We start from the raw sequence: 27,630 nt of genomic DNA, 5'->3' as shown, positions 1-27,630 counted from the left end.
AGGCTCCGGAAGTGCAGGCTCAGCGGCCATGGTTCACGGGCCTAGCTGCTCCGCGACATGTGGGATCTTCCTGGACCCGGGCACAAACCCGTGTCCCCTGCATCGGCAGGCAGACTCTCAACCACTGCGCCACCAGGGAAGCCCCTACCAGGTGCAACTCTTAATGCACCGAGCAAAATCCAACACACATTTATGTTTGGTGGCAGCACACAGGACTGGTCTGCACAGAGTGTTAAAGGAGAGCTGCCTACAGCTCTTTATCTAGTTATAAATTAGAAGACTGCATCTAAGCTTGCAAACTCTGCTATATATTTATAATAGCTCATGGGAAACATTTATTATTGTCAAAGCCAAGCCTGTTTTTCTGCCTTATGGATATAATATAGCATAGGAATAACCACACTGGCTTTGGAGTCAGAGGGCCCTAGGTTTGAGATCTAATTCTGCAAATAACTAGTTGTATGATCTTAGGCCTATTTTTAACCTAAGATATATTTCTTCATTTACAGTCCTTCGAATAAACTTATAAGCACTTAACAAAGCCAACAAACAACAGGCCTAAAACCCAACATGTCAAGGCTGAAATGATGATCCCAAATGCACTGCTTTCTCAGTCTTCCTCATTTCAGTAAACTGGACTGGGATCCATGCAGTTTGTGCTGAAACCTCTAAGTCCTTATCATACACGCTCCCTCATCCTCCCAAAAACATCACCAAAGTGGTTGATTCTTTAAATATATAATGTGAACTGATTCTTAGAATCCCATAAAAACCATAAAAATAAACAGCAATTCCTCCCTCAGAATTACTTTCCTGAAACTGCCTATAAATTCAACTATTTAAATAATGACAGTTTGAAATTTCAAAGTTCCATATTAGAAGGAATACTAGTATTTCATAAAAAGAAAACACTGGGGATGCCACATATCAAAGTGATGCATTACATTTTGTAAGCTTACACATTTCTTCACATCTAAGCTGACAATGAACTAGGACATTATGCTTAATCCGAAAATGTAATTAAGAAAACTGAAAGATGACCAAAACTAATGAGTGAGTTTAGGAAGGTTGCAGGATACAAAAATCAATACTCAAAAATCAATTCTTTTTCTATAGAACACTTGTTCACTTACCCTACAACCCAGCCATTCCATTCCTAGGTGTGTACCTAAGAAAAATGAAAGTTTATGTCCACAAAAGCAGCTTTATTTGTAAGAGCCAAAAACTAGAAACAAATTAACTGTCCACCAACAGATGAGTGGATACACAAAATGCATTACTTCCTGAGCTGAACTTAACCATTAAATTTCAGACAGCATCAAAACTGCATACTCCCATCTCCACCCAGAGATTTCTATTCTCCAAGTTAACCAGTCTCAGTTCCACTGTATTGCTATGGAAAAAAGGCTGAATTTTCAAAGAAATGAGTTAACAGTGCTACCTTTCAATACCTTTAACGGCTGTCACAGAGAAAAATCATATTAGTTCTGCATCATCCCAAATGGCAGAACTAGAGTGAATGAGTAGGGGATATATGTTCTATCTGAGGCACTGCTGCCTAAAGGTGGAATGTCCTGCCTTGGGATACCTATCATCAGAGGCTGGGATATTAAGACAGTGATTCAAAATTCCCAAAGACAATAAAATAAATTAAATTAAATTAAGTTTTAAACGCTTAAAAAAAAAAGTCCCACAGACAGTTGCTTTAGTTCAAGTTTATGATTTCTTCCAATCCTCAGATCATCTTATGAACTTAAAAATAAAATCTATTCTTAAATGCCCAAATCCACTGCAATTCGAAAGTCTGCAGTTTAAGCTGATCAAACTACAAGAAGCTAAAGTCCTAAGTCTTACAGTAACATTTTTGTTTACTTTCCACTTTTCCACAATGGATAGTGGCTTACATCATCATTCCTTGACCCTATAAAATTACTCTGATTTTGAAAGGAAAATGTGCTAAATACATGTCCCATTTCCTTGCTCATTTAATGTCAAATGCCAATTCCTTTTTCTTCCCAAAGAAATATACATCTAACAGGGAAAAAGATCTGTAAGAAATCTAGTTCAATGCCCTCATTTTACAGACTCAGAAAGGTAAAGAAATTTGCCCCAAATCTCATAACTATCACTATAATGCCTATTAGCACTGCAATAAATCACTGCCATTTATTTCCTCCGTAAGTACACTGTAAACAAATGCATATGACCATTCACTTAGGTTAAGTGAAGGAAGGAAGCAAGCAAGCAAGCAAGCAAGAAAGCAAGAAAGAAAACAGGCCCTGGAATCAAACTGTCAAAGTTTGAATACTGGCTCTGCCACTTGTTAGATGTGTTGACTTTAGGCAACTTATTCACCATGCTTCACTTTCCTAAACTGTAAAATGGGTATAATTCATAAGGCTATTTTGAGGTTTAAATTAGGTTAATACATGTAAAATGCTTGAAACATGGTCTGGCACAGAGTAAGCCATCAGGAGTGTGAACATCAGAAGGGGAATGGGTTTAAAATGTGATATAACATTATGAGAGTAATTTTCTCAGCAAGTCAGAGGACATTTTAAAATACGTATACAGGGACTTCCCTGATGGTCCAGTGGTAAAGAATCCGCCTTACAATGCAGGGGATGTGGGTTCAATCCCTGGTCAGGGAACTAAGATCCCACATGCCACAGGGCAACTAAGCCCACATGCCACAACTACTGAGCTCGCGCACCTCAACTAGAGAGCTCATGTGCCACCAACTACAGAGCCCACGTGCCTCAACTACAGAGTCCATGTGCCCTGGAGCCTGTGCACCACAACTAGAGAAGAGAAAACCCGTGCGCCACAACTAGAGAAGAGAAAACCCACATGCCACAACTAAAGAGAAGCCTGCGCGCTGCAATGAAAAAGTTTAGGATATAATAACTTTTAAAACGACTTTGAAGACTAACAAATATTTGGTTTCTGATTTATACATGAGGAAAAGGGAAAGGCAAGGGAGAATTTTAAAGATTTAAGTTTCCTAATGTTTCACAGAATTGTAATGGCTATGAGTACAAGAAGAAAAACTACTGAGAAGAATGGGGTGAAAAATAGAAGACTTTGTCCTCTCTGCTGTACCTTGAGGTTAAACTGATCTGGAAAGGAAGCTATTTCCTCAGGAGTGAGAATAAAAATGCAAAAAGAGAATATAAGGTATTCTTATTTTTTAAAAAGCACATAAAATGTCTAAATTAGTAACTCACTATCATGTTTAACTCATTTCTACTTACAATGCCCATACTCTCCTTTCACAATATTTAGAGAGAAAAAAAATTATTTTCACGAAAACATCAGCTTTAATAAATATGTTGCACTCTTCAGTATGATTTTATTCAGGGAGGTGGGATGGTTTTTTCTCCCCATAAGAAAAACTTTTATAGTAAGAGTTTTTAAAAATAAACTAAACTTGTATCTTTCTATACAACTTTCCAAAACACTTCTACATATATGAAAGGCTGTAATAGGGAAGCAATTTAAACTGGAAAGCCTGTTATGGGTTGAACTGTGTCCCATTCTCTCTCCCACCCCTCAAAAAAAGATATGTTGAAGTCCTAACCCCCCAGGACATCTGAATGTGACCTTATTTGGAAATAGGGTTGTTGCAGATATTAGTTAAAATGAGGTCATACTGGAGTAGGGTGGGCCTCTAAATCCAATATGATCAGTGTCGTTATGAGAAGCTGGCATTGTGAAGAAGACAGAGAGACAAACAGAGAAAACCACATGATGACAAATCAGAGATTGGATTATGTACCTGCAAGCCTAGGAATGCCAAGGATTGCCAGCAAACCACCAGAACCTAGGGAGAGGCAAGGAAGGATTCTGCTACAGGTTTCAGGAGGAACATGGCCCTGATGACACCCTGATTTTGGACTTCTAGCCTCCAGAACTATGAGGCAAGTTTCTGGGGTACTTCATTGTAGAAGCCCTACGAAATGAATACAGCTTCCATTTGATTAGAAGAGTGAAAAAAGTCAGACAAATCTAAATGTTACAGTCATGATCACTACAACCCACTACGCAAACAAAACAGGATTTTGGCCTTGCTCTGGAACAGTCACTGTCAACAAGGTCTCCAGCTCATCAGAAGTGAGTCCATGTTTCTATTAACTATCCCATTTATTCACTACCTAGGCTAGACAGCTATCTAGGCCACTAGGTTTTATGAATGTATGTGCTTTTCCATCATTTTCTAATTTGACAATTTTCCATGTTCTTATTTTACATCTTACTTACTTATTCTGACGTCGTAACACATAGTAAAATGAGATATAAAGTTTCATCCTCACTCCCTGTCCACAAATCACCCTTCACTCCAAAGACAACCATTATTAACAGTTTTTTTATATATCTTTCCACTGAGATTCCATGCATTTAGGAAAATATATCATGTATGTGATAGACATCAATGGTAACATATTCTGTATATCATTCTGCACCTTGTTTCTATCACTTCACTAATTTTTGGAGATCATTCTGTATATGTAGGACTTATTATTGTACAGCATTTCACTATATAGATGCATAATATATTCAACCAATCTCATAGAGATGGATATCTGGGTTGCTGCCAGTATTTATCTTTATCACAAATGATGCTGTAATGGCTTTTTATTGTCTTTTCATTGAGTCCTTTCTTTGCCATCCTATTTAAAACTGCAATACCCTGTTCCCTAGCCTGGCAGTCCCCATCTTGCTCCCATGCTTTATTTTTCCTCACAGTGCTTTAAATTTTTTTGGCATTCTGTATATACATTACTCACTTATTATTTTTCTTCACCAGTAAGAACATAGGGTTTTATGAAGAGACAGATTTTTGTTTTCGTTTGCAGCCAAACGCCTAATACCTGAGTGCCTGGCACATAGTGAGAGCAGTTAAGTATTTATTGAATAACTCAATGCCTTTATTTAATCCCACAAAAGAAAAATATACATAACTAAAAAGTATAATACATCTTCCCTTCAAGGCAACATAAGCCATAGTTCTCAAACTGATCAGTAATTTGTCCTTTTTATTTTGTATTAATTTTCTATATTGTGTCAAATGAGACTGTTACATTTTAGTTTGATCCAGATTTGATATACCCTGTGAATCCTCCAGTGTCTCAATTTAATTTAGCCTATTTGACCAAGGATAATGTTTCCTGGTCCTTCTGAATATTAACCCAAAGAGCAGGTACTTAACTGAGTCTCTGCTTCCTTATATGTAGTGGCCCTCCTACACTAACAACATCATTAACATGCAACTTCTCCTACCAGCTGTGCTTTTTCAGTCATGAGAGTGTGACTCAGTATGGTATTATTTCTGATAAATACAGAGAGGGCTGAAATTTCAACTTATCTTGAGAAAGTACATGTTTCATTTGTCCCAACTACCTTCATAAGGAATTAAGATGTGGTAAATTGTGTCATTCTCTTGCAGAGAAATCACTCTGCATTTCAATTGGGCCCTGGCACACTAGGGCCAGAAGTAAAACAGTCACTGACAAATTGTTCATTGGGGATGGGCAGGAGGGAATACTTTAAAGAAAAATAAGAACAAAAGGAAAATAGGTTCTTACTCATTTTTAGATTATTAAAATCTGACAAGTCTGGGGACTTCCCTGGTGGTCCAGTGGTTAAGGATCTGCCTTCCGATGTGGGAGACGTGGGTTCAATTCCTGGTCAGGGAACTGGGATTCCATGTACCGCAGGGCAACTAAGCCCGCATGCCGCAACTACAGAGCCCACGTACTCTGGAGCCCACGTACCGCAACTACAGAGCCCACATGCTCTGGAGCCCACACCACAACTACAGAGAAGCCCGCATGCCACAACAAGGAGCCCGCACAGAGCAACGAAAGATCCTGCGTGCCGCAACTGAGACCCAATACAGCCCAAAAAATAAGTAAATACTTTAAAAAAAAATCTGTCAAGTCTGCAACTTGTACTATAAAAATCTCTATGTGTTCAGCTATTCAACATTCAAATTTTTAAGTATACATATTATTATTATTCAGTATGAAGATCTCCATTTTAAAGAAGCTTGGTAGTCAATAGTTTGTTCCAAGAGAACATGGCAGACTGATTTCCTAACAACTTTAATTCTACCCATTTCTGCACAAGTACAACCAACCATGTCTGCGACCAAAAGCCAAATAACCCCTAAACTTAGCAAAGGAATCATTAGGAAGGTTCATGGGTACTAGGTCATATTTATTACAAGAGCACTTTGTAGGGTTCTTTGTGCTGAAGAGCAGAAGAGAAAAGATGATATATGAAACTGCAAGATGGGACTTCCCTGGTGGTCCAGTGGCTAAGACTCTGCACTCCCAATGCAGGGCACCCAGGTTCAATCCCTGGTCAGGGAACTAGATCCCACATGTCCCAACTAAGAGTTTGCGTGCCGTAACTAAAACATGCCACAACTAAAACATGCCACAACTAAAGATCCCACACACAGCAACGAAGATCCTGCATGCCACAAATAAGACCCGGCATAGGTAGACAGATACACAGATACACAGATAGATACCTAAAAAAATAATCTTAAAAAATGTTAAAACCTGTTAAAAAAAAGAAACTGCAAGATAACTTAGATGTAAATGTTAATCTTACATGCATTTCAAAATTGGATTACTGAAAAAGATACTACTTCACATTTTTTTAAAACACAGGTATATAACAATAATTTGGAGACTTCTTTTATTTTTTTTAATTTATTTATTTATTTTTGGCTGTGTTGGGTCTTCATTGCTGTGCGTGGGCTTTCTCTAGTTGCGGTGAGCAGGGACTACTCTTCGTTGCGGTGCGCAGGCTTCCCATTGCGGTTGGCTTGTCTTGTTGCAGAGCACGGGCTTTAGGCGAGCAGGCTTCAGTAGTTGTGGCGCACGGGCTTAGTTGCTCCGCGGCATGTCGGATCTTCCTGGACCAGAGCTCGAACCCGTGTCCCCTACATTGGCAGGCAGATTCTTAACCACTGTGCCACGAGGAAAGCCTTGGAGACTTTATAAATGAAAAAATAATTGTGTTGGACTGCTTATGAAGGCTTTCCCCACACCCAAGAGTCTTTATATTGATCCATGTTTCCTTCTAATGTGTTTAAGGTTTTCTCTTTTATACTCAAATCTGGAAAACCAAATATTTATCTTGGTGTCAAGTGTGAGGTAAAGATCATTTCCCTTTTTTCTAATTCTTCTATTTTAATAATCACTTCCAAGAGGTTCTGATTACTATGTTCATTGGTTCATGGACTCCTGTAAAAACCACTCTATTTCATCATAAAGGTCAGTTATAAATCTGTCAAACAAAGCTTTCAAGGCAAAATTTAAAAGTAAATGAGATAATTTACTTAGAAGGATTAATGCACAATACCAATTAAAGCAGAAGATATGCTGTTCCCCTAACTCAAGGGTCTTCAAACCAGTGTAAGGTTTGATATTTTGCAGGAGGTACCTGGGTCTGGACAGTTTCAGGAAATCAAATTCCAGATCTCCAACTTCCTCCTGTACTCTTTTCTAAAACTGATGGGCATCATTCATTCCCTTTTTCTACCTTCCCTTTCACAATAGCTCTTATACGTTATAGAAGAAAGTCATACTTCTAACTCATCTCAAAGCTTAGTAAGGTACTTTGCTTCAAGAAATCTCCAGTGCACCAAAGGGATAACTGGGAGGATGAGGAGGAGTCTCATGTAAGCAAAGCACGAAATACTGAAACTAACTCATGGCAAGACTCCTTACCTAATGAACCAATTAATGTTTGAATTCAGAAGTGAAAGTAGTTAGTCCAATGGTTGTTCAATGCAGATGCTGTCATTTTAGAATTGAAAAAGAAGGGACTTCCCTGGTGGTGCGGTGATTAAGAATCCGCCTACCAATGCGGGGGACATGGGTTTGATCCCTGGTCCGGGAAGATCCCACATGCCTCAGAGCAACTACATCCGTGCGCCACAACTACTGAGCCCGTGCACCAAAACTACTAAAGCCTATGCTCTGCAACAAGAGAAGTCACGAGAAGCCCACGCACCACAAAAAGAGTAGCCACCCCCCCACAGCTAGAGAAAGCCCACGCGCAGCAACAAAGGCCCAACGCAGCCACAAAAAAAGAAAAAGAAAAACCTGAAAAAGAAGAAAGATCATTTCTGACAGGAAAACATACCGAATCTAGCTGGTTGACAATGAGAACTAACAAGTTCTATAGCAACATTTTCCTTTAACGTGAATAAGCACAACCCACAGGGTCAGGATTTTTGGCAAGCAGTGTTTATTTTTTGCAATGAACTCTGACACAGTATTTCAAGTTCAAAATATGCACTGCCTAATTTCATCAAAGAATTGGAACAAAAATTTTTACAATTTGTATGGAAACACAAAAGACCCCAAATAGCCAAAGCAATCTTGAGAAAGAAAAACAGCGCTGGACGAATCAGGCTCCCTGACATCAGACTATACTACAAAGCTACACAAATCAAAACAGTATGGTACCAGTACAAAGACAAAAATATAGATCAGTAGAACAGGATAGAAACTCCAGAAATAAACCCAAGCACCTAGGGTCACCTAATCTATGACAAAGGAGGCAAGAATATACAATGGAGAAAAGACAGTCTCTTCAATAAGTGGTACTGGGAAAACTGGACAGCTACATGTAAAAGAATGAAATTACAACACTCCCTAATACCGTACACAAAAATAAACTCAGGGCTTCCCTGGTGGCGCAGTGGTTGAGAGTCCGCCTGCCGATGCAGGGGACACGGGTTCATGCCCCGGTCCAGGAAGATCCCACGTGCCACGGAGCAGCTAGGCCCGTGAGCCATGGCTGCTGAGCCTGTGCGTCCAGAGCCTGTGCTCCTCAACGGGAGAGGCCACAACAGTGAGAGGCCCGTGTACCGCAAAAAATAAAAAACTAAACTTGAAGTAGATTAAAGACCTAAATGTAAGGCCGGATAATATGAACCAGTTAAGAGAAAAAAATACACAGAATACTCTCTGACATAAACCACAGCAACATCTTTTTTGACCTGTCTCCTAGAGTAATGAAAATAAAAACAAACAAATGGGACCTAATTAAACTTAAAAGCTTTTACACAGCAAAGGAAACCATAAACAAAACAAAAAGACAACCCACAGAATGGGAGAAAATATTTGCAAATGAAGTAACCGATAAGGGATTAATCTCCAAAATATACAAAAAGCTCATGCAGCTCAATATGAAACAAACAAACAACCCAATGAAAAAATGTGCAGAAATGTCCATAGATAACTGCATAAAGAAGATGTGGCACATACATATAACGGAATAATACTCAACCATAAAAAGCAACAAAATTGAGCTATTTGCAGTGAGGTGGATGGACCTAGAGTCTGTCATACAGAGTGAACTGAGTCAGAAACAGAAAAACAAATACCGTACAATAACACAAATATATGGAAACTAAAAAAGCAGTACTGATATACCTAGTGGGAAGGCAGGAATAAAGATGCAGAAGTAGACCACAGACTTGAGAAAACAGTGGGGGAAAGGGAAGTTGGGACGAACTGAGAGAGTAGCATTCACATACATAACTACCAGATGTAAAATGGATGGCTAGTGGGAAGTTGCTGCATAGCACAGGGAGATAAGCTCAGTGCTTTGTGACCACCCAGAGGGGTGGGATAAGGAGGATGGGAGGAAGGCTCAAGAGGGAGGGGGCGACTTCCCTGGTGGCGCAGTGGTTAAGAATCCACCTGCCAATGCAGGGGACATGGGTTCAAGCCCTGGTCCAGGAAGATCCCACATGCCACGGAGCAACTAAGCCCATGCGCCACAACTACTGAGCCTGTGCTCTAGAGCCCGTGAGCTGCAACTACTGAGAGCCCACATGCCATAACCACTGAAGCTCGTGCACCTAGAGCCCATGCTCCACAACAAGAGAAGCCGCCGCAACGAAAAGCCCGCACACCGCAGCGAAGAGAGGCCCCTGCTCACTGCAACTAGAGAAAGCCCGCGCACAGCAACAAAGACCCAACACTGCCATAAGTAAATAAATAAATAAATATCTTAAAAAAAAAAAAGAGAGGATATGGGGATACATGTATACTTATACTGATTCACTGTGCTGTACAACAGAAACTAACACAACATTGTAAAGCAATTATACTCCAAAAAATATTTTAAAAAAAGAAGGATGGGATGCAGGGAAAGCTTTGAAAATAAACAAAAAACACGGCAGAAGATCTAAACAGACATTCCTCCGAAGAAAACACACAGATGGCCAAAAAGTACATGAAAAGATGCTTAACATCACTAATTATTAAAGTAATGCAAATTAAAACTACAATGAGGTACCATCTCACACGGGTCAGAATGGCCCTCATCAAAATATCTACAAACAACAAGTGCTGGAGAGGGTATGGAGAAAAGGGAACCCTCCTACACTGCTGGTGGGAATGTAAATTAGTATAGCCACTATGGAGAACAGTATGGAGGTTCCTTAAAAAACTAAAAATACAAGGTGGAAGAGTAAGACGCGGAGATCACCTTCCTCCCCACAGATACACCAGAAATACATCTACGCGTGAAACAACTCCTACGGATCACCTACTGAACGCTGGCAGAAGACCTCAGACCTCCCAAAAGGCAAGGAACCCCCCACGTACCTGGTTAGGGCAAAAGAAAAAAATAAACAGAGACAAAAGGATAGGGACAGGTCCTGCACCAGCGGGAGGGAGCTGTGAAGGAGGAAAAGTGTCCACACACTAGGAAGCCCCTTCGCGGGCGGAGACTGCGGGTGGTGGAGTGGGGGAGCTTCGGGGCCGCGGAGGAGAGCACAGCAACAGGGGTGCAGAGGACAAAGCGGAGAGATTCCAGCGCAGAGGATCGGGGCTGACCGGCACTCATCAGCCGAGAGGCTTGTCTGCTCCCCGGCCAGGGCGGGCGGGGCTGGGAGCCTCAGCTCCGGCTTCTATCGGAGTGCCGGGAGAGGACTGAGGTTGGTGGCGTGAACACAGCCTGCAGGGCATTAGTGCACCAAGGCTAGCCGGGAGGGAGTCCGGGGAAAAGTCTGGACCTGCCGAAGAAGCAAGAGACTTTTTCTTCCCTCTTTGTTTCCTGGTGCGCCAGGAGAGGGGATTAAGAACGCTTCTTAAGGGAGCTCCAGAGATGGGCGCGAGCCGCGGGTAAAACTGCGGACCCCAGAGACAGACATGAGACGCTAAGGCCGCTGCTGCAACCACCAAGAAGCCTGTGTGCGAACACAGGTCACTATCCACACCCCCTTCCGGGGAGCCTGTGCAGCCCGCCACTGCCAGGGTCCCGGGATCCAGGGACAACTCCCCCGGGAGAACGCGCACGGCGCGCCTCAGGCTAGCAACGTCACGCGCGCCTCTGCCGCCCCACACTCCGTGACCCTCCCTACCCCCCGGCCTGAGTGAGCCAGGGCCTCCGAATAGGCGGCTCCTTTAGCCCCGTCCTGTCTGAGCAAAGAACAGACGCCCTCCAGCGACCTGCATGCACAGGTGGGGCCAAATCCAAAGCTGAGCCCCTGGGAGCTGTGAGAACAAAGAAGAGAAAGGGAAATCTCTCCCAGCAGCCTCAGAAGCAGCAGATTAAAGCTCCACAATCAACTTGATGTACCCTGCATCTGTGGAATACATGAATAGACAAGGAATCATCCCAAATTAAGGAGCGGTGTGGATGAAAGGCTCTTGATGCTGCAGCCAGGAGTTAGTGCTGTGCCTCTGAGGTGGGAGAGCCAACTTCAGGACACTGGTCCACAAGAGACCTCCCAGCTCCTCATAATATCAAACAGCGAAAATCTCCCAGAGATGTCCATCTCAACGCCAGCACCCAGCTTCACTCAACGACCAGCAAGCTACAGTGCTGGACATCCTATGCCAAACAACTAGCAAGACAGGAACACAATCCCACCCATTAGCAGAGAGGCTGCCCAAAATCATAAGTCTACTGACACCCCAAAACACACCACCAGATGTGGACCTGCCCACCAGAAAGACAAGATCCAGCCTCATCCACCAGAACACAGGCACTAGTCCCCTCCACCAGGAAGCCTACACAACCCACTGAACCAACCTTAGCCACTGGGGACAGACACAAAAAACAACAGGAACTACGAACCTTCAGCCTGCAAAAAGGAGACCCCAAACACAGTAAGATAAGCAAAATGAAAAGACAGAAAAACACACGGCAGATGAAGGAGCAAGATAAAAACCCACCAGACCTCACAAATGAAGAGGAAATAGGCAGTCTACCTGAAAAAGAATTCAGAATAATGACAGTAAAGATGATCCACAACTTGGAAATACAATAGACAAAATGCAAGAATCAGTTAACAAGGACCTAGAAGAACTAAAGATGAAACAAACAATGATGAACAACACAATAAATGAAATGAAAAATACTCTACATGGGATCAATAGCAGAATAACTGAGGCAGAAGAACGGATAAGTGACCTGGAAGATAAAATAGTGGAAATAACTAACGCAGAGCAGAATAAAGAAAAAAGAATGAAAAGAACTGAGGACAGTCTCAGAGACCTCTGGGACAACATTAAATGCACCAACATTCGAATTATAGGGGTTCCAGAAGAAGAAGAGAAAAAGAAAGGGACTGAGAAAATATTTGAAGAGATTATAGTTGAAAACTTCCCTAATATGGGAAAGGAAATAGTTAATCAAGTCCAGGAAGCACAGAGAGTCCCATACAGGATAAATCCAAGGAGAAATATGCCAAGACACATATTAATCAAACTGTCAAAAATTAAATACAAAGAAAACATATTAAAAGCAGCAAGGGAAAAACAACACACAAGGGAATCCCCATAAGGTTAACAGCTGATCTTTCAGCAGAAACTCTGTAAGCCAGAAGGGAGTGGCAGGACATATTGAAAGTGTTGAAGGAGAAAAACCTGCAACCAAGATTACTCTACCCAGCAAGGATCTCATTCAGATTTGATGGAGAAATTAAAACCTTTACCGACAAGCAAAAGCTGAGAGAGTTCAGCACCAACAAACCAGCTCTACAACAACTGCTAAAGGAATTTCTCTAGGCAAGAAACACAAAAGAACGAAAAGACCTACAATCACAAACCCCAAACAATTAAGAAAATGGGAATGGGAACACACATATTGATAATTACCTTAAATGTAAATGGACCAAATGCTCCCACCTAAAGGCACAGATTGGCTGAATGGATACAAAAACAAGACCCATATATTTGCTGTCTACAAGAGACCCACTTCAGACCTAGAGACACATACACACTGAAAGTAAGGGGATGGAAAAAGGTATTTCATGCAAATGGAAACCAAAAGAAAGCTGGAGTAGCAATTCTCATATCAGACAAAATAGACTTTAAAAGAAAGACTTTTAGAAGAGACAAAGAAGGACATTACATAATGATTAAGGGATCGATCCAAGAAGAAGATATAACAATTGTAAATATTTATGCACCCAACACAGGAGCACCTCAATACATAAGGCAAATACTGACAGCCATAAAAGGGGAAATCAACAGTAACACATTCACAGTAGGGGACTTTAACACCCCACTTTCACCAATGGACAGATCATCCAAAATGAAAATAAATAAGGAAACACAAGCTTTAAATGATACATTAAACAAGATGCACTTAATTGATATTTATAGGACATTCCATCCAAAAACAACAGAATACACATTTTTCTCAAGTGCTCGTGGAACACTCTCCAGGATAGATCATATCTTGGGTCACAAATCAAGCCTTGGTAAATTTAAGAAAATTGAAATTGTATCAAGTATCTTCTCCGACCACAACGCTATGAGACTAGATATCAATTACAGGAAAAGACCTGTAAAAAATACAAACACATGGAGGCTAAACAATACACTACTTAATAACGAAGTGATCACTGAAGAAATCAAAGAGGAAATCAAAAAATACCTAGAAACAAATGACAATGGAGACACGACGACCCAAAACCTATGGATGCAGCAAAAGCAGTTCTAAGAGGGAAGATTATAGCAATACAATCCTACCTAAGAAACAGGAAACATCTCGAATAAACAACCTAACCTTCCACCTAAAGCAATTAGAGAAAGAAGAACAAAAAAACCCCAAAGTTAGCAGAAGGAAAGAAATCATAAAAATCATATCAGAAATAAATGAAAAAGAAATGAAGGAAACAATAGCAAAGATCAATAAAACTAAAAGCTGGTTCTTTGAAAGGATAAACAAAATTGATAAACCATTAGCCAGACTCATCAAGAAAAAAAGGGAGAAGACTCAAATCAATACAATTAGAAATGAAAAAGGAGTAGTAACAACTAACACTGCAGAAATACAAAAGATCATGAGAGATTACTACAAGCAACTCTATGCCAATAAAATGGACAACCTGGAAGAAATGGACAAATTCTTAGAAATGCACAACCTGCCAAGACTGAATCAGGAAGAAATAGAAAATATGAACAGACCAATCACAAGCACTGAAATTGAAACTGTGATTAAAAATCTTCCAAGAAGCAAAAGCCCAGGACCAGATGGCTTCACAGGCGAATTCTATCAAACATTTAGAGAAGAGCTATCACCTATCCTTCTCAAACTCTTCCAAAATATAGCAGAGGGAGGAACACTCCCAAACTCATTCTACGAGGCCACCATCAATCCTGATACCAAAACCAGACAAGGATGTCACAAAGAAAGAAAACTACAGGCCAATATCACTGATGAACATAGATGCAAAAATCCTCAACAAAATACTAGCAAACAGAATCCAACAGCACATTAAACATATCATACACCATGATCAAGTGGGGTTTATTCCAGGAATGCAAGGATTCTTCAATATACGCAAATCAATCAACGTGATACACCATATTAACAAACTGAAAGAGAAAAACCATATGATCATCTCAATAGATGCAGAAAAAGATTTTGACAAAATTCAACACCCATTTATGATAAAAACCCTGCAGAAAGTAGGCAAAGAGCGTACTTTCCTCAACATAATAGAGGCCATATATGACAAACCCACAGCCAATATCATCCTCAATGGTGAAAAACTGAAAGCATTTCCACTAAGATCAGGAACAAGACAAGGTTGCCCACTCTCACCACTCTTATTCAACATAGTTTTGGAAGTTTTAGCCACAGCTATCAGAGAAGAAAAGGAAATAAAAGGAATCCAAATTGGAAAAGAAGAAGTAAAGCTGTCACTGTTTGCAGATGACATGATACTATACATAGAGAATCCTAAAGATGCTACCAGAGTACTACTAGAGTTAATCAATGAATTTGGTAAAGTAGCAGGATACAAAATTAATGCACAGAAATCTCTGGCATTCCTATACACTAAGGATGAAAAATATGAAAGTGAAATCAAGAAAACACTCCCATTTACCACTGCAACAAAAAGAATAAAATATTTAGGAATAAACCTACCTAAGGAGACAAAAGACCTGTATGCAGAAAATTATAAGACACTGATGAAAGAAATTAAAGATGATACAAATACATGGAGAGATATACCATGTTCTTGGATTGGAAGAATCAACATTGTGAAAATGACTCTACTACCCAAAGCAATCTACAGATTCAATGCAATCTCTATCAAACTACCACTGGCATTTTTCACAGAACTAGAACAAAAAATTTCACAATTTGTATGGAAACACAAAAGACCCCGAATAGCCAAAGCAATCTTGAGAACAAAAAACGGAGCTGGAGGAATCAGGCTTCCTGACTTCAGACTATACTACAAAGCTACAGTAATCAAGACAGTATGGTACTGGCACAAAAACAGAAATATAGATCAATGGAACAGGATAGAAAGCCCAGAGATAAACCCACGCACATATGGACACCTTATCTTTGATAAAGAAGGCAGGAATGTACAGTGGAGAAAGGACAGCCTCTTCAATAAGTGGTGCTGGGAAAACTGGACAGCTACATGTAAAAGTATGAGATTAGATCACTCTCTAACACCATACACAAAAATAAGCTCAAAGTGGATTAAAGACCTAAATGTAAGGCCAGAAACTATAAAACTCTTAGAGGAAAACATAGGCAGGACACTCTATGACATAAATCACAGCAAGGTCCTTTTTGACCCACCTCCTAGAGAAATGGAAATAAAAACAAAAGTAAACAAATGGGACCTAATAAAACTTAAAAGCTTTTGCGCAGCAATGGAAACCATAAAGAAGACCAAAAGACAACCCTCAGAATGGGAGAAAATATTTGCAAATGAAGCAACTGACAAAGGATTAATCTCCAAAATTTATAAGCAGCTCATGCAGCTTAATAACAAAAAAACAAACAACCCAATCCAAAAATGGGCAGAAGACCTAAATAGACATTTCTCCAAAGAAGGTATACAGACTGCCAACAAACACATGAAAGAATGCTCAACATCACTAATCATTAGAGAAATGCAAATCAAAACTACAATGAGATATCATCTCACACCAGTCAGAATGGCCATCATCAAAAAATCTAGAAACAATAAATGCTGGAGAGTGTGTGGAGAAAAGGCAACCCCCGTACACTGTTGGTGGGAATGTAAATGGATACAGCCACTGTGGAGAACAGTATGGAGGTTCCTTAAAAAACTACAAATAGAACTACCATATGACCCAGCAATCCCACTACTGGGCATATACCCTGAGAAAACCATAATTCAAAAAGAGTCATGTACCGAAATGTTCATTGCAGCTCTATTTACAATAGCCCAGAGATGGAAACAACCTAAATGTCCATCATCAGATGAATGGATAAAGAAAATGTGGCACATATATACAATGGAATATTACTCAGCCATAGAAAGAAACGAAATTGAGCTATTTGTAATGAGGTGGATAGACCTAGAGTCTGTCATACAGAGTGAAGTAAGTCAGAAAGAGAGAGACAAATACCGTATGCTAACACATATATATGGAATTTAAGAAAAAAAAATGTCATGAAAAACCTAGGGGTTAAACAGGAATAAAGACACAGACTTACTAGAGAATGGACTTGAGGCTATGGGGAGGGGGAAGGGTAAACGGTGACAAAGCAAGAGAGAGGCATGGACATATATACACTACCAAACATAAGGTAGATAGCTAGTGGGAAGCAGCCGCATAGCACAGGGAGATCAGCTCCATGCTTTGTGACCGCCTGGAGGGGTGGGATAGGGAGGGTGGGAGGGAGGGAGACGCAAGCGGGAAGAGATATGGGAACATATGTATATATATATAACTGATTCATTTTGTTGTGAAGCTGAAACTAACATACCATTGTAAAGCAATTATACTCCAATAAAGATGTTAAAATAGAAAAAAATAAAAATACAGGACAGCAGAAGAAGAACTACAACCCTGCAGCCTGTGGAACAAAAACCATATTCAGACAGACAAGATGAAAAGGCAGAGAACTATGTACCAGATGAAGGAACAAGATAAAACCCCAGAAAAACAACTAAATGAAGTGGAGACAGGCAACCCTCCAGAAAAAGAATTCAGAATAATGATAGTGAAGATGATCCAGGACCTCGGAAAAAGAATGGAGGTAAAGATCAAGAAGATGCAAGAAACGTTTAACAAAGATCTAGAAGAATAAAAGAACAAACAAACGGAGATGGGGACTTCCCTGGTGGGGCAGTGCTTAAGAACCCGCCTGCCAACGCAGGGGACACGGGTTGAAGCCCTAGTCTGGGAAGATCCCACATGCTGCAGAGCAACTAAGCCCGTGTGCCACAACTACTGAGCCTGAGGTCTAGATCCCATGAGCCACAATGACTGAGCCCTCATGACACAACTACTGAAGACTGCGCGCCTAGAGCCCGTACTCCACAACAAAGAGAAGCCACCGCAATGAGAAGCCCATGCACCGCAATGAAGAATAGCCCCCACTCGCCACAACTAGAGAAAGCCCGCACTCAGCAACAAAGACCTGACACAGACAAAAATAAATAAATAAATTTATAAAAAAAAAAAAAACACAGAGATGAACAATAACTGAAATGAAAACTACACTAGAAGGAAACAACAGCAGAATAACTCAGGCAGAAGAGTGGATAAGTGACCTGGAAGACAGAATGATGGAATTCACTGCCGCAGAACAGAATAAAGAAAAAAGAATGAAAAGAAATGAAGACAGGCTAACAGACCTCTGGGACAACGTTAAATGCAACAACATTCACATTACAGGGGTCCCAGAAGGAGAAGAGAGAGAAAAAGGACCTGAGAAAATATTTGAATAGATTGCAGTCAAAACTTACCTAACATGGGAAAGGAAATAGCCACCAAAGTCCAGGAAGTGCAGAGTCCCAGGCAGGAGAAACCAAAGGAGAAACACGTCGAGACACAAGGTAATCAAACTGACAAAAATAAACACAAAGAACAATTACTGAAAGCAACCAGGCAAAAATGACAAATAACATACAAGGGAACTCCCATAAGGTTAACAGATGATTTCTCAGCAGAATCTCTACAAGGCAGAAGGGAGTGGCCCGATATATTTAAAGTGATGAAAGGGAAGAACCTACAACCAAGATTACTCTACCCTGCAAGGATCTCATTCAGATTCGATGGAGAAATCAAAAGCTTTACAGACAAGCAAAAGCTAAGAGAATATAGCACCACCAAACCAGCTCTACAACAAATGCTAAAAGAACTTCTCCAAATGGGAAACACAAGAGAAGAAAAGGACCAACAAAAATAAACCCAAAACAATTAAGAAAACGGTAAAAGGAACACACATATCGATAATTACCTTAACTGTGAATGGATTAAATGCTCCAACCAAAAGACACAGGCTCGCTGAATGGATACAAAAACAAGACCCATATATATGCTATCTACAAGAAACCCACTTCACACCTAGGGACACATACACACTGAAAGTGAGTGGATGGAAAAAGATATTCCATGCAAATGGAACTCAAAAGAAAGCTGGAGTAGCTATACTCATATCAGATAAAATAGACTTTAAAATAAAGAATGTTAAAAGAGACAAGGGAGGACACTACATAATGATCAAGGGATCAATCCAAGAAGAAAATATAACAATTATAAATACATATGCACCCAACATAGGAGCACCTCAATACATAAGGCAACTGCTAACAGCTATAAAAGAGTAAATCGACAGTAACACAATAATAGTGGGGGACTTTAACACCTCACTTACACCAATGGACAGATCCTCCAAAATGAAAATAAATAAGGAAACAAAAGCTTAAAATGACACAACAGACCAGACAGATTTAGCTGATATTTATAGGACGTTCCATCCAAAAACATCAGATTACACTTTCTTCTCAAGTGCGAATGGAACATTCTCCAGGACAGATCGTATCTTGGGTGACAAATCAAGCCTTAGTAAATTTAAGAAAATTAAAATCGTATCAAGCATTTTTTCTGACCACAACACTATGAAATTAGAAATGAACTGCAGGGGAAAAAAACGTAAAAAACACAAACACATGGAGGCTAAACAATACATTACTAAATAACCAAGAGATCACTGAAGAAATCAAAGAGGAAATCAAAAAATACCTAGAGACAAATGACAATGAAAACAAGAAGATCCAAAACCTATGGAATGCAGCAAAAGCAGTTCTAAGAGGGAAGTTTATAGCTATACAAGCCTACCTCAAGAAACAAGAAAAATCTCAAATAAACAATCTAACCTTACACCTAAAGGAATTAGAGAAAGAAGAACAAACAAAACCCAAAATTAGCAGAAGGAAAGAAATCATAAAGATCAGAGCAGAAATAAATGAAATAGAAACAAAGGAAACAATAGCAAAGATCAATAAAACTAAAAGCTGGTTCTTTGAGAAGATAAACAAAATTAATAAAACCATTAGCCAGACTCATCAAGAGGGAGAGGACTCAAATCAATAAAATTGGAAATGAAAAAGGAGAAGTTACACCAGACATTGCAGAAATACAAAGCATCCTAAGAGACTACTACAGGCAACTCTATGCCAATAAAATGGACAACCTGGAAGAAATGGACAAATTCTTAGAAAGGTATCACCTTCCAAGACTGAACCAGGAAGAAACAGAAAATATGAACAGACCAATCATAAGTAATGAAATTAAAACTGTGCTTAAAAATCTGCCAACATGGGCTTCCCTGCTGGTGCAGGGGTTGAGAGTCCACCTGCCGATGCAGGGGACACGGGTTCGTGCCCTGGTCCAGGAGGATCCCACATGCCGTGGAACAGCTGGTCCCGGAGGCCACGGCGGCTGAGCCTGCCCGTCCGGAGCCTGTGCTCCACAACAAGAGAGGCCGCGACAGTGAGAGGCCTGCGCGTTGTGATGAAGAGTGGCCCCCGCTCGCTGCAACTGGAGAAAGCCCTTGCACAGAAACGAAGACCCAACACAGCCAAAAATAAATATTAATTAATTTTTTAAAGAAATGGTCCACATCAAAAAAATCTTTAAAAAAAAAAAGGACACTACAATATGAGTCCACCTGGGTTACATATATTTCCAGTTGCCTGACTGCAATTCACTTTTAAGCTAATTGTCCCAAATGACTTGCAGAGATATTTTCAAACAATATGGCACAGTAAAAAGGAAAAACAGTTATTAACACCTTCTACAGGCCAAGTACTTAATGTGTGCTTCATAACAAACCTATTACCCTCAGTTAATCTAAAAAGAAAATAAAAGTCACCAAGGGTAAGATCCTGCCATACAGCAGATACACAGCAAAATTAGGGATCAACTAAGGTGCACCTAATTCTAAAGTCCACATTCTTTCTACCACTTTACAGTGCTTCCGAAGCTCACTGACTCTGAATGTCAGACAAGACTCTGAATGTCAGACAAGACTCTGAATACTAGTTCTGCCATTTACAATGTGACTATTTCTAAGCTTCTTTAGTGTGTATGTACCATTTTTACAAAAACAGAGTCATTATTCAAAAAATAAATATAAAAATGGGAAGCTTAAAAATTCACTGTAGGGCTTCCCTGGTGGCGCAGTGGTTGAGAGTCCGCCTGCCGATGCAGGGGACACGGGTTCGTGCCCCGGTCTGGGAAGATCCCACATGCCGCGGAGCAGCTGGGCCTATGAGCCATGGCCACTGAGCCTGCGCATCCGGAGCCTGTGCTCCACAATGGGAGAGGCCACAACAGTGAGAGGCCCGCGTATCGCAAAAAAAAAAAAAAAAATTCACTGTAAAATTAAACTGTTCTTAAAAATACCAGTTCTTTAAAGAGCAAGATGTATGGAATAATTCTAAACACTTTTCTTGAATTTATATCAAGATTCACTACACCTTCCAACAAGCAGAAGCTCTTGCATATCCATTTACAAACATGTGATCACTCGGTGAAAAACATTTTTTAGGGGCTGACTGCCAGTCTCCACTTTAGCCAAACGAATGCATCATTTCTCAGTAGAAAAAAGCCACATCAACTACATTGCTTTTTATTCTCCTGTACCACATAAGAAATGTTTTCAGCAATATATGCACCAGCCAGGAAGTAGCCCTGCGGGTAACAGAAATGGCTACTTTAGCTACCTACCTAAGAGATGACTGCAGGACCTGGTGAGCAAGCAGTAATACACAGAACAGGACAAGGTCAAGAATAAAAACAAAGCAAGAAATCGTTTACCCTAGGTAACGGATACCACTGTGGTCAAGGAAAAGTCAGTTAAATTACACATCTGTTACAGGACCCTTGATTAGCTTAAAAAACTGCTACTTTAAGACCCAAACATCTGCTTGACAAGATTAGGACTGATTTCCAAAGGATACTAAACACCAGTAACAATTCCACAAGGATTTTCAAATTCATGAAACAAAAATCAACTCAAATATTAAAACAAGAATTCTTACACTAAAATTTTCTTTTTCCAAGAACTCCCACACTCTTCATATAAAAAGGGCAGCATTATCTAATAAAACTAACATAATTTAGATAGATGGAGCCGTTCAATAAAATACATTTTTCTTTTAAAATTATTTTAATATTAAAGCATCAATAGGACTTGGGGCAGACCAAAAAATAGGAACTTACCTACAGCCCCCTAATGTACTCTAGGGCTATTATTAAAATAATTCAACTGTACACAGAATCATGTACTGTTTTCCTTAGCGGGTATAATACAATCAGGCTATTGTACAATAGTAAGAGTGTTCTTAAGAAAAAAATTACTGCTGAAGTTAATTCTTGTCGAGGTAACGTTCCACATTCTACTCTCCATAAACACCACTGTTTTTAATCACAACTTTACTTACAGCTTTACCGTGTTATCAACAAAATTTCCACTTTGTAAGATCCTTTCAAACTGAAATAATAAAAAGTAATGCTTTTATGATCACAGTATTTGGTAAAGTGAGATGTTGTAGAACAGTATGTGTACTAAGATCTTGCTTTTGTGGAAAAATATTCACTGATTTATCTGGAAGGGCACATCAAAAATTACTAGTGGTTATCTTAGGATTATGGAAGTGCTTTTCTTCTTTAGTTTATATGTGTATTCTGATGTTCTGCATTAAACACAACTTATTTTTTAGTGCTCGTGCATAAGACACAGGACAATCTGAGTTAAAGAAACCTGTGTGCCATATTTTATTCAATATTACCAATTCAAATTCACATACTCAGAGTTAACATGATGCAAATGTTGCTCAAGAAATGTTAGTGAAATCTCCTCAGCCAACAAGGTTCAGTTTTTAAACAATAAATTCCCTCAGACAGGAAAATAGTGCTTCTAAGAAAGAAGTAACTTCATGTCTGTTTTTAAAACTGAGTTGTAAGGGTGGAAAATGGCTTGGAATGCCCAGGTGACCATAGATAGGGAAGCCCATAGGGAAAAACTAATGATACTAACACTTGAGAAATAAGACAAATCATTTCATTGATTTGGAGATACTGATTCACAGAAGAAATCACTGAGCAGCCAGTAAATAATCAGATAATAAGTAAACACTTAAAGAATGATAATGGCCAAAGGAAAAAAAGAAAAAGCCAAGAAAAAACTGAACACACATGTATCTAGGTAAATCATTCTGAAAGGCATATTTTAAAAAATTATCTAACAATTTATAACTCAAATTGAATCAGCTCTGGTTTCTTCACCAGAAAAAGAACATCTGTCAATGGGCTTAGCACTTAATTGCAGAGCCAAGAACACCCCTAAAGATGTCTCAAGCAGATGTGTCTGCTTTGAAATGAACTAGTTAAAAATTCGATATACCGCTAAGCAATTAATATACAAACATATAAACAGACAATCTTTACGTATTAAATCAATCTAGAAAAATTAGGTAAAGCACTGAGGTAATTTTATTGACTCCTACGAAGAAATTATCTTTAAACCGAAATAAGTAACTCCACTAAGTTAAACCATAAGAAATTGCCAATATTCAAGCATTTTTTAATCTGTAAAAGCAGCAATTTTATATGGTCCCACTCTGTGGTCTGGTGATCAATATTTAACCACCACCTCTCTGGGAAAAAGGCCCTGGTTTGTAGCTTTTGCCAATTCCCATGTTGTAAACAGTCCCACTGTAGCCAGTTTCAAGCTGTCAACATGCCATCAACTGAATGTGGAGCTGGAGAGATGCACACAATCAATTCACCAGCTCCAACACACCACTGGTTCCACCTAACAGTCTGATCTCATCCTTTCTATAACAAGCTTTCGCCCGAATTATCCAGTTTCCTACTTACGCTGTTAAGAAAGCAAAACAGCAGTGGGGGGCGGGGGCTATTTTAAACTGAGTGGTAAAGAAATGAGTCGATATTTAAGCTGAGATCTGAAAGATAAGAGGCCAACCTTCCTAAGATCTGGGGAAGACTCTTTCAGACAGAGGAAACGACGAGTGTAAAAGCCTTAATAGGGCAAGAACAAGCATGGCATGTTTGAGAAAATGAATGATAATGTGGCTAGAACTTAGTGAGCAAAGATGAAATACTCCTGAGAGGCTGTCAGGGCCATATCGTATACACAGAGTGTGAGACTGTATTTTCTGGATGAGTATAGTTTGTATTTTACTGAGTGGATTTAGTTTGTATTTTACCCTGAGTGGATTGGAAACAATTTCATATAGTAGTCTGATAAATGTTAAATGAATGTTAAAGCATTATTTTAATGACCCTTTATGAGACTTAAGTCAAAGCCTATTAATTTTATTAACTTTTCTCAATATAATCACTCTGGTTACTTCACAATCTATGTAGAACATTATGAAATTAAGGAAGTGTAAGTATGATAGGCCTCAAACTATGAATATAGCTGAAATAAGTGTAGTGGCAGGACCACACATCAGTTCAGAAATATTATCTTATTAATCCAAGATAGTTATTTCATACGTGAAATGCTAACATATGAATTCAGGTAGGTCAATATCAAATTCTAATGAAGATGACCTAATTAGTCTACAAAGTGTAGAACGATAAATTCAATACTGTAGGAAAGCATTTGCTTGCATGTCATCTGAAACGACACTACACAGTATGCAAGTAAACTTTTAAAAAGCTATAATAGGGGCTTCCCTGGTGGCGCAGTGGTTGAGAGTCCGCCTGCCGATGCAGGGGACACGGGTTAATGCCCTGGTCCAGGAGGATCCCGCATGCCGTGGAGCGGCTGGGCCCGTGAGCCATGGCCGCTGAGCCTGCACATCTGGAGCCTGTGCTCCACAACGGGAGAGGCCACAACAGTGAGATGCCCGCGTACCACAAAAAAATAAATAAATAAATAAAAATAATAGCCGTAAGTTTTCATATTAAAAACTATATTTTAATTTCATATTTTAACGTGAAAGAAAAATAAAATATCAAGTCTGATTTATAGATGTTATTGTTTAGGAGTTATAGTAACAAGCATATACATTAACTTATATTTGCATATTATAAAAACTGTGAAGATACAAACAAATACATACATGTCCACACCTCTGTGATTGTGAAAATTAAGTCCACATTATGGCCACATAAAAGTCCATCAGACAAGACGATCAAGATATAAATTACTACATATTATACAAAAACAGGGAAGGGACTTCCCTGGTGGTCCAGTGGTGAAGAATCCGTCTTCCAACGCAGGGGATGCGGGTTCGATCCCTGGTTGGGGAACTAAGATCCCACACGCCATGGCACAACTAAGCCCACGTGCCACAACTACTGAGCTTGCACACCTCAACGGGAGAGCCAGCGTGCCTACACGAGCACACACACTCTGGAGCCTGCGCCACAGCTACAGAGAGAAAAATCGACACGCCACAACTAGAGAGAAGCCTGCTTGCCACAATGACGATCCCAAGCCACAATGAAAGATCCTGCATGCTGCAACTAAGACCTGATGCAGCCCAAAAAAAAAAAAAAAAGAAAAAAAATTTTAAATGTCATTTAAAAAAAACAGGGAAATGTTTAGACTGGTTTATGGAGAATAATTTATGCTTGCACATAAAAAATTATTCATTCAGGAACTTCTAAGCCACCTATTTCAATAATTTATTTAAAGGATATCTTTCAACCAACACGAAATGAGACCTATAACTCAGAAAAAAAAAGAATTAAAAAATCTTGTCTCAGCAGAATGAAATACTTAAAGTCTACATATTATTAATTTCTCTTGCACTTGCATTTCCTACCTAAATACCAGTTAAGCTTAAGTTTAAATATATTCCATTTTTTTCATTTAAGAGCACAAATATGCATACAATAAATATTACTCAATAGACTTGTATACATTAATGTAGCTAGCTGCTACTTTACCACAGAACTACAATAATTGTGCTGATATAGGCCCCCCTCTCTTTTGAGGGGGGAATAAACAGGCAGTGCAGTACTGAAAGGACAAGGTACAGTAACAAATTTTTGTACCCCGAACATCCCTCCCTCAAACTATGAGATTTGTTTGAGCGTTCTACAAAAAAACAAGAAATGCTAAGAATATCACCAGGTAAACTACTTTCTTGGTAATGGCAACTGCTTTTCTTTTTTTTTTTTTTTGCAGTACGCAGGCCTCTCACTGTTGTAGCCTCTCCCGTTGCAGAGCACAGGCTCTGGACGCGCAGGCTCAGCGGCCATGGCTCACAGGCCCAGCCGCTCCACGGCATGCGGGATCTTCCCGGACCGGGGCACGAACCCGTGTCCCCTGCATCGGCAGGCGGACTCTCAACCACTGCGCCACCAGGGAAGCCCAACTGCTTTTCTTTAATGAAAGGAGTTTGGCAATTGAAAAGCAATTAAGTTTTGGTTTTGAATCTCATTTGAACCCATACACCCCTGATAAAAAAAAAATGTAAGTGCAGTCCAACTTGTAGTGTCTACACCCATGTAAATCAACAAGACTTAGAATTCAAGAAACAAAGCCTAAAGAGAAATGTGGGGCAAGCCAAAAAAAAAAAATTTTTTTAAGTGGCACCCTACTTCCAAATCAGGCTTTCCTTTTCTTTATTCCATTTACCTTACCTCTCTTCATTCCTTTCTCACCTCCGCTGTCCTTTACCATTTTTCTGTGTATTCTCACTTTCTATACACAAAAATTGATCTCAAACTTACCATTTTCTCTTGTATCTAAATTTGTTTTTACTTCTTATGGGACTATATGGTTTTAGGTGAAATACTTTTAACTGAAATACTTTTAGTTAGAAAAACATACACATAAGCTGTTATCAAAGACATGAATAACAAGCAGACATTCATTTGGCAAATGTGAGCAACCACCATGTGCAGAATACTGGGGATTTTGAAGTGAAAACAACAAAGCTCTTTCCCTAAGGACATTAAAGCAAGACTGCACCCAGCAGGTCCAAGGTACATGCCTGGTATGGGATAAGCCAAGGAGAAACGAGTAGGACATGTAATCAGAGAGGCCAGCCACACAGATGATGGAGGGCCTCCTGGTAGGCACTGTTATATTCTGGCATTTACTCGAAATGATACGAAAAACCACCAAAGAGTTTTGAACATAGGAGTAAAATAATCAGACTTTCATTTCAAAACGACTGTCCTGGTTGCTGTGTTGAGAACAGAGAAGAGCAGAAGCAAGACGGAGACCAGAAAGGAGATGACTAAAATAACAACAGGCAAGAGAGGATGGCTGCACAGCGGGGTGGGGGGGGTGGGCCGTTGAAGACAGCAGGCTGTGGTCATATTTATTCTTAAAGTAGATTTTAAGGTAAATAAAAGACATACTTTCATGATACATTTTTTTGAATTACATGTGAATGTGTGAGAAACAGGAATCAAGACTGTCTATAAGGTTACAGTCAGAGAAATAAAGATGGAGTTGACATTTAATAAAATGAGGCAAACTGGAATAGGAACAATCCCTGGGGTGGGGGAAGGAGGAAGGAGGATGAGGAGTTCAGTGCTGACAGGTTAAATTTGGGATGTCTAATTGAAAATGTTGACTAGGCAGCTGGGTATATAAGTCTGAAGGTTAGGAAAGAGATCCAGGAGAGAGATAACATTTTTAGCTTGAAATATATGATAATTCTAGCTAGAGGATAGGATGAGCTCACAGGAGACTATGTATAAATACAGAAGAGGTCTAAACATAGAGCTCAGGACACTGTCTTATTTTTCAGAAGTTGGGACAACAAAAAGGAACCAGCAAAAGAAACTGAAAATAAGCAGAAGTGCCCCAGAAACAAAGGAAAGAAAGGTTTCAAAGAAAAGAAAATTA

General features: G+C 39.7%; 1 protein-coding gene across 7 annotated transcripts in view; it reads right to left on the bottom strand.

The window, feature by feature from the left end:
• The window catches only part of CDC42SE2 (CDC42 small effector 2), a 111,582-nt gene that overhangs the window by 76,814 nt on the left and 7,138 nt on the right, over window positions 1-27,630 (bottom strand). For 3 of the 7 annotated variants that reach the window (XM_060296172.2, XM_060296173.2, XM_060296175.2), the window contains exon 2: window positions 18,245-18,343. The exons of 3 other annotated variants lie outside the window; for them this stretch is intronic. The gene's annotated coding sequence lies outside the window, so the exon portion shown is untranslated. Of the gene's footprint in view, window positions 1-1,133; window positions 1,150-18,244; window positions 18,344-27,630 lie in introns of those variants that run through there. One more of the 7 variants, XM_060296174.1, reaches the window with a different exon arrangement.

Source organism: Globicephala melas, chromosome 3, assembly GCF_963455315.2.
Source record: "Globicephala melas chromosome 3, mGloMel1.2, whole genome shotgun sequence".
Classification (NCBI taxonomy): Eukaryota; Metazoa; Chordata; class Mammalia; order Artiodactyla; family Delphinidae; genus Globicephala; species Globicephala melas.
Note: the sequence above shows the minus strand (reverse complement) of the source record. Positions and strands in the feature narration are given on the sequence as shown.